The 12,823-nt window shown below is 39.2% G+C and overlaps 1 pseudogene; it reads right to left on the reverse strand.

Annotated features, from left to right (window-relative positions):
• Window positions 1-1,127: 1,127 nt before the first annotated feature.
• The window catches only part of LOC119804345, a 193,856-nt pseudogene continuing 182,160 nt past the window's right edge, over window positions 1,128-12,823 (reverse strand).

Consider the following 12,823-nt stretch of genomic DNA (forward strand, 5'->3'; position numbering starts at 1 on the left):
TTTGCCACTCATCTATTGTTCCTGATTTACTGAAATTTTGGTATCATACTTTTCAACCTGGGCCTGATGGGTTAAAAAAAATCTTCTTACTGGATTGTGAGCTTTTGAGAAAAACCGTTGCTGTTTTACTCCTCACCCTGGGACTTGCATACAGCTGCTGCTCAGTGCATACTGATAGAGTGAATGATGTCTACACTTTAAGATTTCTGAAATTAAAACAAAAACGTCTACTTAAAGGGATATTGGTGAATAGAATTTTAGGAAAATGTGTTTGACAATACTTGACCCTTCTGGAAACCCTGTTATTGAAAAGGCATGCTTAGGAAATATGATGAAAAACACTGATAAAATATGCATCCACTCTTTTCAGATCGTATAATGAGGACCTTCTTGGAGAAAGTGAAATGATGTTACCCGCTGAGCGAATTACATGTTTGCCATGGAAATCATCTAACTCTGCAAAAACCAGAAACACAGAAGCACCAGCCATCCTCTCCCTGGAAACCCTTGGACAGAATTCTACACAGTGAGAGTCTGAAATGAACCCTTAGCAACTATTGAAGCAGAAATGTATTGACCAGGAGTTCTATTTTTAAGGAAACCATCTACGTAGTAGCAGCAGCAAGGACCTGAGCCCTTTGCAGAACTACTACAAATCTGGCTGAATGTAACCATGTAAGCATGACAAATTTTTACAAAACACAAATTATGTGCATTTGAGGGAGCAAATGGTGGGTTTTTCAAGGGCCCCACCTGAGCTTTCCTATGAACTCTATATACACAAGGTTTGATTTTTGCACATTGTGGCATGTAATCTTCATAATGAGGAACAGTGTTTGTTCCTAAATGATATGCTCTGCCAAGTTCTTTAAATCTAAAAACAAAATTTTGTTTTTTCACCAAAGACATGGTAAAAAATATTTTTATTTGTACAGCTTTTCCTGTTTTGGTTTTCTAGTTTGATGGAGTTGAATAAAAACACTGATGTTAAAAGACAGAATTAAACCCTACCATTTTTTTCTTTTCGGGTTTTACTGAGGTTAAAAGAAAAACAAAAATTGTATGCATTCAAGGTATATAACAGTTTTTTTTCAAGGTTTGATCATTAATTTGTCACTCTCAAGGACTTATTTTTGACTGGACTCAGAAGTAGAAGCTTTCAGCAGGAACAGCCTACGTCTCTTGGCAATCTGTTCCTGATGTTTATCTTTGGCTTGCTTCATCCTCTTGACCAAAAGTTTAGCTGCCTCCTCCTTGTTTTTCTTAGTACAGTGTTTCTTAAGTGTTTGTGCTATAGAACATGTAGAATAGCAATATACTGAATCGTGGGTGCTTTGGACCTTGACTTTATTGTTTAAGGGCTTTCTCACAATATATTGGTGGACATCATCTTTGGAGAGATGAAAAAGCTTTTGAATTCTCCTAGCTTTCTGCCCAAATCACCAAGGCACAGTAGTATCTGTCTGTCCAGGAGTGTTGCTCCCCCCTTTTTCTCCCAAATAAGCAAGTAGAGAATATTCAGATTGACAGCCACAATGTATCCATGAACAGACTTAGGATTCTTCTCTCTAGTTCTCCTTGCTTTGTCCTCTTTATTCAACTGCAGGTTCACTACACTGTGAATCAAAACACCTTACTTCATGAAAAAAAGTCTGTTATTCCCACAAGTGATTCGCACCATAAACACTTCCACTCTTTACCCAGAATATTGTCAGCTACTTTTGTGACCATGTGATTCTTATAGAAAGTATGAAATTTGCTGGGTAGTAGTGGCACACTCCTTTAATTTCCTCCCAATAATTAGGAGCCAAAGGCAGGTGGATCTCTGAGTTTGCGGCCAGCCTGGTCAATAGAGTAAGTTCCAGGACAGCCAATGATATTCAGAGAAACTTTGTCTTAAAAAAAACAAGAAGGAGGAGGAGGAGGAGGAGGAGGAGGAGGAGGAGGAGGCATGAAGTTTGCATTCATAATCCACTTCAATGAGTTTCTGATATTCCAGTGACTGGGAAGGACCTATTCAGCTTTATCTTTCCACATCTGACCACCTAGAAGATACCACAAAAAAGCCATGATTTGTGCTTTTAAAAATACATTTCAATATGTATTCATATATATTCAAAAAATGATTATATATATGTGACATATATATTGAAATGCTTGCCTCATCTCACATTGATTCACATATCCGTTACTCCACAGTTATCTTTGTGTATGTACATGTACATGGTCAGAACACTTAAAGACTTCTCTTAGTACTTAGGATGAGAAAATACAATTAACCATAGTCACTATGCTATGCTATTCATTTTATCTATGACACATACTCATTTTAAAACTGAAAGTTTGTACACTTTAAATAAGTTCTGTCCACTTCCCTACTCCTTAATCATTGGTAAATACCCTTAAGCTCTAGATTTATGTGTTCAACATTTTAGAGTTCACTTGCAGGTTATATCATGTAATATCTGTGTCTGGCTTCTTTCACGTTTCTTTCTTTCTTTCTTTTCAGATCCATCAGTGTTTGTTACAAATTGGCATGGATTCTTTTGTAAGGCTGAATGGTCTTTGTAGATTAACCACATTTTTTTTTATCGAGTCATATATCAACAGATACTTAGATTGACCCCATTTACTGGCTATTGTGAATAGTGCTGAAACTACCATGGAAACAGATATCTTTTTGACATATTGATTTAATTTCTTTGAACATATACTCAGCAGTGGAGTTACTCATCATATGGCACTTCTGCTTTAATATTTTCGGAAATTTCCATCCCGTTGTTCATATGGTTGTACTAATTACAACCCCACTAATAGTGAACAAGGTTACTCTTTTTCCCCACATCTTTACCAGAACTTATTCTTTCTGATAATATCCATTTTAAGTAGAGTGGTATGGTTTCTCATTATGTTTTTCTTTGATGATCAGGCGACCACAGGAATTTTTTAAAACAAATTTTAAAAGTCATTTTTATTTATTATTATTTATTATTTTTTCATTTGTAATTATGTATATGCATGTGTGTCTGCATGTGGGTTTGTGCATATGTGTGGAGGTCAGAAGAGGGCATTGTATCCCTCAAAGCTCTAATTACAGGTGCTTGTGAGCCACCTAACACACGTGCTGAGAACAAAGCTTAAGTCTTCTACAAGAGCAGCAAGAGCTCTTAGCTGCTGAGCCATCTCTCCTTCTCCAAGAATTTTACTGTATATTTTCTGTCCACTTATATGTGCTCCTTCCTTGGAAAAGTGTTTCTTCATGTTCTATTGGTATAGGAGTTCCTTCTGTTTGGGTGTTGCTTTCATTAGTTAATAAATAAATAAATTGCCTTTGTCTAGTTCATAGGGCAGAACTTAGGTAGGCGGGGTAGACAGAACTGAATGCTGGGTGGAAGAGAGGCAGAGTAGGGGAGAGACACCATGGAGCCGCCAGAGACAGACAAGCTGAATCTTTCCCAGTAAGTCACTGCCATGTGGCGATATACAGATTAATAGAAATGGGTTAAATGAAGATGTGAGAGTTAGCCAATAATGGGCCAAGCAGTGATTTAACTAATACAGTTTCTGTGTGGTTATTTCAGGGGCTAAGCTAGCCAGGCAGCAGGGACAAATAAGTGGGCCTTCCCCTGCAGCATCCTATAATTTCCATACTGGATGTACTAATTTGCATTCTGACTAAAAATGTATCAACTCCCACCCCAATCATTGCCACACTTTTTCTTTGTTTTCTTGATAGACTCTTCTTTCTTTTGTTTTTGAGCCTGTCCTGGTACTAACTCTTATAGGCCAGGCTGGCCTCAAACTCACAGAGATCCACCTGCCTCTGCTTCCTGGATTAAAGGCAAGGCATGCACCACAACTGCCCAGCTCGATCGTCATTTTTAACAGGGAGAGATGGAATCTCAGTAGCTTTGATATGCATTTTTTCTGATGGATAGGGCTGTTAATCATTTCTTTTTTATATAGCTATTGGTAAAATTTATTTTTTCATTTGAAAATTATTAATGTGCTGTTGCAAGGAGGGCTGCTTGTTTGTCCCGGCCGCCAGCTAGCTTAGCCCCAAAATAACCACTTATAATGTGCTCATTGATTAAAATACTTGTTTGTGCTTTGACATTATGTATGTATGTGTATACACACACACACACATGTATATATGTATAATATATTATACATATGTAATGCACACATACTAACATCTGTGCGTGTATATATGTGTATATGTTTGTGTGTGTATGCTGTAGTAATTCCTACTGCCAATAGCCTTTAAGTTACTAGCCCACTTGGGCATGGCCGCTTATACTATATATGCTGTTGTAATCTGGTCTCTCTTTTCTGGCTGCAGGATTTATTGCTGTTTCATGTTCCAGCAGAGGATTGTGGTATGAGTCACCTCTAAATAAATAATCCTTTATTATACTCAATTCTGAGCTAGTGTGGGATTTCATTTAAGTGTCCTTCTTCAGGTGTGTACTTCTGTATGTGGTGCTTGTGAATGTAGGTGCCTGAGGTGGCCACAAGAGGGCATAATTAAATAAACTAAATGGAGAGTGAAAATGACTAGAACTGATTCTATAAATTCAAGAAACTGTAATTTAAAGTATATCAGTTGCATTGTGGTGGAAAGATGGCTCCGCAGTTAAGAGTGCTTGAGCTTTTCCAGAGGACCTGAGTTTGGTACCTAGCACCCATGTCAGGTTGCATGTCATGAATTGGTTGGTGTCACTCACCATTCTGATCCTTTATTACCATATCTCTTCCACTAGAACCCTTCTTCTCTATAACAACCCCCCTGTATGTCTTATTTTGATGTGTAGCTCACTGAGTTTAATAAGAGTTACTTGCTCAACAATCTTATGAAAAACAATATACAGATTCAATTACAATTCAATGTTCAGCAAAATTCTTCACAAACCTTAAAAGAAAAATACTCAACTTCATATGGAAGAACAAAAAACCCAGGATATCCAAAACAATCCTATAAAATAAAGGAACTTCTGGAGGAATCACAGTTCTTGACTTCAAACTCTACTACAGAGCTGCAGTACTGAAAATAGCCTGGTATTGGCATTGGAAAGGCAGGAAGGCAAATAGAACCAAGTCAAAGACCAGGATATCAATAGACACACCAATGAACACCTGGTTTTTGACAAAAAAGCAACAAATATAAACAGGAAAAAGAAAGCATATTCAACAAATGGTGCTAACATAACTGAATATCAACATGTAGAAGAATTAAAATACATCCATAGCTATCATCATTCACAAAACTCAAGTACAAATAGATCAAAGACCTCAACATAAAACCAAATACACTGAACCTCATAGAAGAGAAAGTGGGAAGTACACTTGAATGCATTGGCACAGAAGATCACTTCCTAAATATAATCCCAGTGGTATAGACACTGAGAGATGCAATTAACAAATGGGACCCCCTGAAACTGAAACACTTCTGTAAAGCAAATGACAAAGTTAACAAGACAAAACATCAGCCTACAGAATGGGGAAAGATCTTCACCAACCCCCACATCAAACAGAGTGTTGTAGGAATTCCTACTGCCAGTAGCCTTTAAGTTACCCATCCACTTGGACTTGGCCTCTTATAGTATGTGAAACATGTGTCCAGACTCTTTTCTGGCTGTGGGATTTGGTTGCTGTTCCCTGTTCCAGCAGAGGATTGTGATCTGTGAGTCTACCCCTAAATAAATAACCTTTTATTATACTCAATTCTGAGCTAGTGTGGCATTTCTTTTTTAGCATCCTTCTTCAACAGAGGACTGATCTCCAAAATATACAAAGAACTCAAGATATTTGTCATCAAAAGAACAAATAATCCAATAAAAAATGGGGTACAGACCTAAACAGAGAACTCTCAACAGAGGAAACCAAAATGGCTGAAAAACACTTAACTAAATGCTCCCCATCCTTAGCCATCAGAGAAATGCAAATCAAAACATTTCTGAGATTTCATCTTACACCTGTAAGAATGACTAAGATCAAAAACACTGATGACAGTTTATGCTGGAGAAGATATGGGGTAAAGGGAACACTCTTCCATTGCTGGTGGGAGTGCAAACTGGAATAGCTGCTTTGGAAATCAGTATGATGATTTCTCAGAAAAAACCTACCTTAAGACCTAGAAATAGCACTTTTGGGTATATACCCAAAGGATGTTCAATCATACCAGAAGGTAATATGCTTAACTATGTTCATTGTAGCATTATTTGTCATAGCCAGAACATGGAAACAACCTAAATACTCCTCAACCAAAGAATGGATAAAAAAGATGTGGTACATTTACACAGTGGTGTACTACACAGCAGAAAAAAATTAATGGCATCTTGAAATTTGCAGGCAAATGGATGGAACTAGAAAACATCATATTGAGTGAGGTAAGCCAGACCCAGAAAGACAAATATAATATGTATTCACTCATAAGTGAGTAGTCATAAAGCAAAGAAAAACCAGACTACAATTCACAATCACAGAGAATTTAGACAGCAAAGAGGGCCCTAAGAGAGACATACATGGATCTAATCTACATGGGAAGTAGAAAAAGACAATATCTCCTAAGGAAATTGGAAGCATGGAGACCATGGGAGATGGTAAAAGGGGAGGTGAAGGAAGGGGGAGCAGAGAAAAATATAAACACAATAAAAAATTAAAAAATAAAAATAAAGTTCTCTTCACTATGTTAAGTCCAAGGTCCTCCCAACTCCCCCTAAGTCCAGGAAGGTGAGCAACCAAACTGACAAGGCTCACAGTGAGCCCATCCATGCTGAAGAGTCCAAGCCCATTGCCGTTGTCTTTGGTTTCTCAGTCCTCCTCCACCGTCAGCCACATTCAGAGAGTCCGGTTTGGTCGCCTGTTCCATCAGTTCCATTCCAACTGGACTTGGTGGTCTCCCGTTAGTTCTGTCCCACCATCTCAGTGGGTGAACGCACCCCTCACGGTCCTGACTTCCTTGCTCATGATCTCCCTCCTTTTGCTCTTCATCAGGCTGTTTGGCCTGGAGAGGGAGGGAGTGGGGGTATGGGTGGAAGGGAGGGGAGGGAAGGGGGAGGAGGAGGGGAGAAGATGGAATTCTTTAATAAAAAATGAGAAAAAAAAACAAGGAACGGAAAAAAATAAAGTTCTCGAACATTTGCCCCAGAAATTTATTTTTTTTAAAAAAAGTTACTTGCCCAAGTTGGATGGAACGTTATTTAGTGAGCAAATGCAACTTGTCAGTGGTTACCCTACTGAATAAATTGACACCTCCCTGCCAAAGACTAGTCTTTGGCAAGAATCCCTTTGGAAATGATGGGACCTCATAGTACCCTCCTCCATCAATGATTGAGTAAATATTAATGAACTCAATCCTCTGAAGGTCTTATAAAGTTAACTACAATGTATAAGTAGTTGTTTCCTTTGCTGTACCAAAATTTTGATTTGGTACAATAATAGTTGATTAATTTTGCTTTTGATTCTAATCTTTCAGGCTGTTATCCAGAAAATCCTTGCTCATTCTAATGCCTAGAAGCATTTAACCCATTTTCTTCTTGTAATATCAATTTCACATTTCATATTTAAGCCTTTAATCCATTTTGTAGTTCCTTTTTATATATAGTAGAAAATGGGGATCTAGTCTCCTATTGAGCACAGGTGTATACATTTCTCAGCACTGTTTACTAAACAGAATACTCTGCTACCAGTGCATCATTTAAATCTGTTGTAGGCTTTGTAATTTGTACTTGTATGTGACTTTAGCTTATTTGTAGAACTGCACAATTATCACCTGTATGTAGTTTATTTCCCATTCTTTCCTTCTGGGAATCCAAATACTTGTATGTGAAATGTGATAGTCTTATTTGCTTGAGGTGGTGAGTTCAGAGATAAACAAATTATTGCCTGAAGGTCAAATCTGGCATGGTTTTGCAGGGCCCTCAAGCTACAGTTGTTTTCTCAATTTTAAAATAGTATAAAAACAAAACAAAAACATAGGCAAACAAGAGAAATACACAACAGAGATTTCATGTGGACTACAAAATCTGAAATATTCATTCTTTAGTTCTTCATATAGAAACCTAGTTTTCTGTAGCATGAGGGCCTGCTTGTTGGGGTTTCTGTCCTACCCAGTTCCCATAGCCAGTAAATTCCCCAAAGAAAATCACACAGAGGTCTAAATAAGTTATAAACTGATTGGCCCATTAGCTCAGGCTTTGTATTAGTTCTTATATATTAGCCCATTATTCTAGTATATGTGAGCCACATGGCTCAGTACCTTTTTCAGCGAGGCAGGTCACATCCTGCTTCTTCAGTGTCTGGACAGAACTACGGAAAAAGCTTCCTTCTTCCCAGAATACTCCTGTTCTCATTGTCCCACCTCTATTTCCTGTCTGGTTTTCCCACCTATACTTCCTGCCTGGTTACTGGCGAATCAGCGTTTATTTCAAATATAATTGGCATAATACAGAATTGTCCCACACAAGTTTTCTTTTTTAGAAATTGGAATTTTGGCTGATATAGAGTGCAGAATATTAAAAGGGAACTTTCTAGAAAAGAGAGAGCCAATGGTAGTACAAACAAAAGCATCACTTTATAAACTCCCTCTTCCTTCATGATCCTGAGATTAGGAAAAAGGTGTCTAAAGGTGATTGTAGTAGTTTGAATGTATTTGGCTCCCATAATCTCAGGGAGTGGCACTATCAGGTGATGTGGCTTTGTTTGAGTAGATATTGTTTTGTTGGAGGAAGTGTGTCACTGTGGGGGTGGGCTTTGAGATTTCCTATGGTCAAGATACTGATTAGTGTCTCAGTCCACTTCCTGTTGCCTGCAAGATGTAGGGATCTCAGCTATATCTGCCTGCATACATATTTGCCATGCTCCCTGTCATGGTGACCGAACCTCCGAAACTCTAAGCAATCCATCCCATTTAATTGTTTTCTGTTGTAAGGAGGCTGTTTGTTCATTTCCCAGCTGCTCAGACCCCAAAACAATCATACAGAAACTATATTTTTTTTAAGGGAAGAAAGATTTATTTTGTCTCACAGTCCCAGAGGGTCAGGCCATGGCTGTTTGGCTTTGTGTATTTGGGCGGACCATCACATGCTTGGCCCTGTGTGTTTGGGCGGACCGTCACATGCTTGGCCCTGTGTGTTTGGGCAGACCGTCACATGCTTGGCCCTGTGTGTTTGGGCGGACCATCACAGCAGCAGAAGGATGTGGTGATGGCTTCTTCACTTCATGGTGGACAGGGAGCAACATGGACATAGGAAGGGGCCAGGGACAATACACTCTCACTTCCTCCACCTAGGTCCTACTTAAAGTTTCCAAAACAGTATCCCTCAGGGACCAAGCCACATACACCTTTGAGAACGTTCCATATTCAACTAACAAAAACACAGATGCCAGGCAGTACAATGTACCAGAGTGTTGCTTGTTTCGTTCCCAACTGCTCAGCCCCGAAATAATCACACAGAAACTGTATTAATTAAGTCACTGCTTGGCCCATTAGCTCTAACTTCTTGGTTAACTCTTACATCTTAATTTAACCCATTTCTAGTAATCTGTGTATCACTACGTGGCTGTGGCTTACCTGCAAGATTCTATCCAGCATTTGTCTTTGGCAGGGCTACATGGCTTCTCCCTGACTCCGCCTCCTTTCTCCCAACATTCAGTTTAGTTCCCCTCCCCCGAGCTCTGTCCCCCTATAGCTCTGCTATAGGCCCAAAGCAGTTCCTTTATTAACCAATGATGTTCACAGCATACAGAGGGGAATCCCACATCACCGGAGAGGGGAACTCAGTCGGGTGGTGGTCTGTTGGGAGTCAGATCATATTGAATTCATGTGAAAATCTGAGTTGTTAAGACCCATAATAGAAATATGCTTAGTGAATCACTGCTATGCTCTCGTTAGATGAGAGTAGTCAGCTCCTCATGTGGAAAAGTAAGTAACTAAAAGTGAATCTCAAAGTGCTAGAAAATAAAACAAACAAACAAACTTCCAGGGACAATAAATAATACAGATAAACAGATTTTATGTCAGGCTCACCAGGCCTGGGAGTGTTGTTATTTTTAAAATGACAAATTATACTATTAACTCCCTGGGGGCAGATACTCTGAATAGTCCTGTTAACTAACTAATTTTTAGATCAAGGTCTCACTGTTTAACCCTGGTTGGCCTGAGCTTGCTATGTACACCAGGCTGGCCTTGAACTCACAGAGATCAGCCTGCCTCTGTCTCCCAAGTGCTGGGATTATAGACATGTGCTACCATGCCTGGCCAGTCAGTAAATTATTTGCACCAAGTATGGCCCTTGGAACATATTACAAACCCAGAAAATGCTTGTTGAATAAATATCTGATTTCAAAGATTCTAAAAATCCTAAATTTCTAAAAGACATCACGTGTTTTTCTTTGGCTGTTAATAACAGAATGCATGATAATTGCCAAAATTACTTAGGGTCCTGGTTTGTTCGCAAACAGGAACTACCTGAGAAGAAGATTTTGGTGAACTCTGATTTGGTCTTCTGAATCTAATTTAAAGAGATTTTAAATGTTTATGCACACACTGAGAGAAGGTAACCCCCACAAAAACAATAAGTGTTTTCTAGATGTATTTGTGACTTTTTATGAACACTTATTTTTATGTATCAACGTATAACATTTGAACTCATTTTAATGTATTAAGGTATATAACATTTGAACTCATTTTTTAACATATTAATCTATAACATAAAATGCCATCACATCTTGGGGATAGACCGATAATTATTAGCATCTGTACAACACAGGCCAACACTACCATAGTCAAGACCTGCAGCAACTTCTGCATCCTTCAGTGTCTCTTGGGCCTCTTGGTACCCTCCCTCTCTGCTATGCCAGCTCTGCAACTGCTGATCTAGCTGCTTTGTATCTAATAATAAAAATAATACTAATGGCCAGACTGTGGTGGCCACGCCTTTAATCCCAGCACTCTGGAGGCAGAGGCAGGCTGATCTCTGTGTTCTGGCCAGCCTGGTCTACAGAGCAAGCTCCAGGACAGCCAGGGCTACACAGAGAAACCCCATCTTGAAATACAAAAAACAATTAAAAAATGAAAACAAAAGATACTAATTAACAGTAATAACTATTTTCAATTATGCCTTGGCTAAAAGATGAAAAAAAAACAGAAGAAAGAGGAAATTGGTAGCATCGCAACCTGATTGCCCTTGATGTTGAATTAGCTTGACTTGGCCACCCAGGGTTGGAGGCTATTGTGAAGGGCAGACCAAACCTAGAGAGAGGATTCACTGAAAGCCTTTTATAGTCAGTGTAGAAGACATATTTACAACTACCAAAACAACACAAGGGCTGTGATATCACAGCTCAGATATAAAACTGACCACCACAGTTCTGAATGTGAATCAGTTGATCTGATGTCATAAAGAGTTCTTTGGGTTCTGAGTCTGTTTTGGAAGGTTCAAATGTCACATTATTTCAGGACAAAGCATTTGAGAAAACACATCCCTGTCTCAGAAAACAGAAACATGCTCTCTCTCTCTCTCTCTCTCTCTCTCTCTCTCTCTCTCTCTCTCTCTCTCTCTCTTTCTCCCACTCTCTCCCTCACCCAGCTGGTCCTGGGCTCTCTCTGTTCCTCTGGCTCTAGTCTCCAGCCCGAGGGCACCCTGCCATCTGCCCAAGGTGCCTCCTTTTGCTACCAGCAGGAAAGCTCCCACAGGAGGACAGCAGAATTCACTATCTTGTTCAGCCATAGCCTCAGGACCCAGCTGGCACCAGGTGCCTACCGGACACAGAGAAAAAACCAGACAAGCCCTCAAATAATTTTATGTATAGGTTCAGACCTCACGGTCTTGTCTTTTCTTGCATTTAATCGCTCATAAATATTATGATCACTACCTTACTGCAGTAAGGGCTAATAAATCTTCCTTGGGGAACCAGGGGTACACACACACACACACACACACACACACACACACACACACACACGAGAGAGAGGGGGGGGGGGAGAGAGAGAGAGAGAGGGAGAGGGGAGAGAGAGAGAGAGAGAGAGAGACAGACAGACAGACAGAAACTATATTATTTAAACTACTGCTTGTCCAATCACTTAAACGTATTGGTAGCTAGCTCTTACATCTAGTATTAACCCATTTCTACTATTTTATATTTTACCATAAGGCTCGTGGCCTACCAGCAGGGTTCCAGCTGGAAGCTCACATCTTTCTCCTCTGGCAGTTACATGGCATCTCTTTGATTACATCTATTCTTCGTGTGTGTGTGTGTGTGTGTGTGTGTGTGTATCTTCCAGCCTGGCTACGTTCTGTTAAGCCAGAACAGCTTCTTGATTCATTAAGCAACACATATACAGAAGGACTTTCCACACTATTTACCCTTTTCTGTTTAAATAAAAAGAAATGTTTTTAACTTTAACATAGTAATATTACATATAAAAAATAGGTTTCAAGCAAGAATTGCAGCTATAATATTTATATCTACTTTATTTCTTATCATAACTAAGGGAAACTATAATTATAACTATTCTTCAACTCCATCAAAGACTCCAGAAGAATATAATATTACCTAAGTAAACAGGAAGTGCATTGTAGGCAACTTCCAAAACTCTAAAAATGACAAAGACATCTCACTGCCTGGAGAGTCACCCAAAGTTATTCTGTATCATTGGAGTATCCAATCTTCAGCCCACATGCCTATAGTATCTGGCAGACTTTTCTATGAAGCAGGAAATTTCAAACACAGTTCTGCCAAAACTGGCAGTTTGCAATCATCTTCTTCTGTGTCCTGCAGAATGTCTGGCAGTATCTTTCATAAAGCAGGAACCTTA

This window comes from Arvicola amphibius, chromosome X, assembly GCF_903992535.2.
Source record: "Arvicola amphibius chromosome X, mArvAmp1.2, whole genome shotgun sequence".
Lineage (NCBI taxonomy): Eukaryota > Metazoa > Chordata > Mammalia > Rodentia > Cricetidae > Arvicola > Arvicola amphibius.